The sequence below is a fragment of the Poecilia reticulata genome, linkage group LG22, assembly GCF_000633615.1.
Source record: "Poecilia reticulata strain Guanapo linkage group LG22, Guppy_female_1.0+MT, whole genome shotgun sequence".
In the NCBI taxonomy this organism is placed as follows: domain Eukaryota; kingdom Metazoa; phylum Chordata; class Actinopteri; order Cyprinodontiformes; family Poeciliidae; genus Poecilia; species Poecilia reticulata.
The window spans coordinates 3,624,869-3,629,098 of NC_024352.1; the positions used below are offsets into that span (position 1 = coordinate 3,624,869).

Genomic DNA, 4,230 nt, shown 5'->3' on the forward strand with positions numbered 1-4,230 from the left:
ACTGAGAGATACGCCACGCTTAACGTTCAGCAGATCGGAACCAAACAAGTTCACTTCAGGATGGGAGCAGGATCCCCGTTCCGCTTCATACAGGTATTTCACTTTTCACTTCATCAGCCTCTGCTCCACTTTGACTTTAGTGGTGATTGTATATTTTTTTAAAAAGGACTAATGTAACATTTTTTAATAGACTTCATCACTGTGGACCATTTGGATAAACTCAAAGTCAGTTAGGGCAAAGAACTAAATTTTTTTTCTCATTTAACCTTAACTGTTGCAAATCAGCATCATAACTTACAAAAGGAGAACATTTTTATTTTATTATTAGCTTATTTTATTATTTTCAGTGTTGTAGCTCTTGTTACCAAATGAACTGAAGCAACCATTGGGAAAAATGTTCCTTTTGTCAATTAATTAAAAGAAATTATTCAAAAATCCCAGTGCTGATGATTTCTTGTGTACGTTCATATAGTTTGATATAGCTGAATTTGTATTTTATAGTTAAAACCACAACATAAAGTCGGGAGCAGTGCCTGACCACTTGCTCAGGGTTGCAGTTTTACTAAAGCTGAATGTTAGTAACCTAATAAAACTTTTTTCGCCCCTTTTTTCAGGTTAATCACAGTATTTTTGAAAGTTTTATTTCGTTATATGTCATATCTTTTTGTTCAGGGATATACATTTCTCTCCTCCAACCTTAAAAAATGGGAAAGACAACAGAACATTTGAGTAAAGTAGTTGTGTCGATCTTCTTTGTCCTGGACAAGACAACAGCCACAAAAAACCAACAGCAACAACAAAATACATTTATAGTCAATTTGAATATTTGTTTTGATGAGCCAGAACAAAGGTACTTTTTGAAAATGACAGCCTTTTACTAGGTATTAAGCATACCTTTTAATCTACACATTTACAAATATTTATTAGTGTGATGTCATATTTTATTCTTCAACATAATTCTTTTCATTCGCAATATGTGAAAATTCATAATTTAAACAAAAATAAAGGCCTGAAAACATCAGTTTGTAATTAATCCACATCATTCAAATTATTATTTGAATAATTTTATTATTCAAATAAATGAACTTTTCAATAATATTCTAATTTATTGAATGACACTGTTTATTATTTAAACCTGCTCAAAACATGTACAGTAAGAACAATAATTCAAACCTTAGCTAGCTCAAGATCTGTCTGTAGCCCGCTGACATGACTATGAAGTTGAAGAGTTTCCTTGGTAACCACTTTATTCTTGTAAATACTGAATTTACCTAAGTGAAAATCATATCATTTAAATCATTTTTAGTTCAACGTCCAGGAAAGGTAGGTGCGAATTTAAAATTCATTCAGTTCAGTTCTGTTTATTTATAAAGTGCTAATCCCCAACTAATGTCGCATTAAGGCTGGTTCAACTCTTATCTAAAAATATACAATCAAATAATTGTGGGGGGAGCCGCCGTTCTATAGTCCTTATCAGTGAAATTGTTGGAATGTGTAGGAAAAGGACCATAACAAACACTCCAACCAGCAAGAAATTTCACATTTCATGACTTCGTTTGTTTACGGTTGCCACAGCAACAGACAACAGATGGTTAGCGGTGGTCATGGGAGGCTCTCAGGTCGAGTACGTGTTCATTGAACCACGCCACCGATTCATGCGGTCGCCACATGACGGAACTGCATGTGTGCTGGTGAAAGCACATCTGCATGCGTGAACTCACCCACACGACAAATAATAACCTTTAATTAGCGACATTTGTAATGCATTTGTGAAAATTAGATTGACCTGTGGAGCCACGGAGGCCATGCCGTACAGTAAGTACCTCCGTCACCTTCATCATTATTATTATTATCAACAGAGTCAGTCTTTGAAAATAATTTTTAAAAAATATTTTCTCAGTTCTGTATGTCTCAGAAATCAGTCACCTCTTAGAATAATGAGTTGCTTAAGTGAAAAGCAGAAGTGGAGCCTCCTGGATAACCAACAGGAATGCAGCAAGTGGTTCTGGATGGTAAGTTAACCACAAAACTGGGAAACCAGCTGATCAAATGTGCTGCTGATTTTGAAATCATATTCTGGAGGCTTTTGAAGCAGACAACAAAAAACATTAACTTATTGTCAAAAATCCACAGGTGTTTTTTTCAACATTTGTGAAATATCAATAAAGTTTTGCATACATTTGTAATGGAAACTCAGTTACTGCTGAACAGCCTGAAGTGGGTAAGATTATAGAGACAGAGAGCTGCGTTCAGCTCTCTGTCTCTATAATCTGTCTCTGTCTACAAGTTTAGCTTGTTTAAACTTGTAGACAATCACATGTTCTAGCAGGACAATAATTCCCAAAACATTAAAATGTGATGGAAGGTTCTGCTATCGACCTTTTTTAAGATTGAGCACTATGTTACAAAGGTAGGAAATCAACCAATTAAACCAATTTTAATCAGATATCATTTTCTTCTCTTCTTTTTAAGAGTGGTTAATCATTCAAAAAAGGGGGGAAGAAGAAAAAGATATTTCTCTCCAACTTACTATGGGACTTTTTTTTTCATTTTCAGATGTTTTTGGGGTGGACACAAGGCCGGCCCAAGCTTTTTTGAGGCCCAGCGCATATTTTCATTTGGGTCCCCCCATACTACCATGTCAACACCAGATGATTTATCATTCCTATAAGCTACTTTATGTATGTAAATTACATACTATCATTATCCTCAGCTTTCAACTTACAGTTATTATGGCTGCTAATTTTAACCTCATAGGAGTAGCAAACTAAAAACAATATTTGGATCCATAAGCAGCCGTTGAACTTGCATTGAGTCTGTACTTGCATCTTTGATTCTGTATATTTGAGAAAACACACAGTAAATTTAAACTTGTTCGCCTTTCGAAAACATGTCAGCCATAACCTCTGAAAAACCTCTCTCAAAAATGATTCTCAGATGATTTGATATTTTGCTTCTCTGAAACAAAAAAACCCCAGAAAGACCAGAAGATCTACTGTACCACTTGCTTTCCAATGGTTGCCTGCAGCTGACCTGGTCAGTGACTTCCCCTTATTTCCCGTTTCAATTAGACATACATCTCCCACTGACCGGGTTCTGTCTCACTCTAACAGACGGTCATTGGACGTTGCGGAGAAAAACAACATACCAACAGCTAATTTGTTCTGTCATGAAGTCTGAACAGGACCCTCTTTGGTTGGAGGATTCGGGTTTAAATCCATTTCCCCGTAAACTCGAGAGTTCAGGTCAGGATTCACAGCCTGTATTTAAATCTTCACGCTTTGCAGGAATGTGTCCCTTCCAGACAGGAATTTGATCCTGAGGGTCATGAATCTTTCAGAAACTTCCCCTCATCTTTTTGTATTCGAAAAGAAGTCAAAGCATGATTAGTAGCAAGACTTCAGTCATTCTTTTAAGCTAGATCAAGCTTTTCTAAGCTTCACATCGTGTTATCATGTTATTCTTTCATTAAAATCATACCTGGAGTGTTGCTTTGATTATTTGTTGCATGCATGTTTGAGAAATCCTTTAATCTCCCTTGGCAACCACTCAGCTCCTCCAGACTAGCGGCAGCAGCATAAAGGTGTCTTTTAAAAATAACCATTAAACAGGTAAAACAGGCATTAAACATACTTTATGCACACTTCTGTTTTAAAGGATAGCTTTTTTCATTATTAGTCTGATGTAATATTCTAAAATTAAATGTCATGTTTTCATTAACTCTAAGTAGAAAATCATCATAAGTAACAGAAATAAAAGCTATAAAACATCTATTTATGTGTTATTACTAATCATCTGTTTCACTTTTTGATAAAGTTCCTGAAATAAATTGATACGTCAATAACTTTCTAATTTGTTGAACGTGTCTGTGCTTCTCAGTTCAACAGTCCTAAGAAATGCATGAAGGGGGCGTGTCCAAAGCAGGAGGAGCTTCTTAAAGAGACAGAGGCCAATTTCAGGTAGAGCTATGATGCAAAACCAAGTTTCTTTTTCATAACAACGGAAGGTAACATGGTTACTTGATTGTGCTGTACAATCAATGACACGTTATGCTGGAAAATACATGATCACCCTCATTGAGCAATGCAGCGCAGGTCAGATTTAGAAGGTCATTTGTTTAGACAATCAGAAACTAAACAGGAAATGTTTGTGGAAAGCATCCAACTTTTAGGTCTCTTTTGCTTCTGCCCTTTTCTTTTACTTATTCTCTCTCTCTCTCTCTCTCTCTCT

At 35.8% G+C, this 4,230-nt stretch overlaps 1 long non-coding RNA gene across 1 annotated transcript in view; it reads left to right on the forward strand.

Moving 5' to 3' along the window:
* The first annotated feature begins 1,462 nt into the window (after positions 1 to 1,462).
* Positions 1,463 to 4,230, forward strand: part of LOC103458153 (uncharacterized) — a 3,134-nt gene continuing 366 nt past the window's right edge. Inside the window, exons 1-3 of the long non-coding RNA XR_532544.2 lie at positions 1,463 to 1,815; positions 1,901 to 2,012; positions 3,880 to 3,959. This is a non-coding gene — a long non-coding RNA (uncharacterized LOC103458153). The remainder of the gene's footprint in view (positions 1,816 to 1,900; positions 2,013 to 3,879; positions 3,960 to 4,230) is intronic.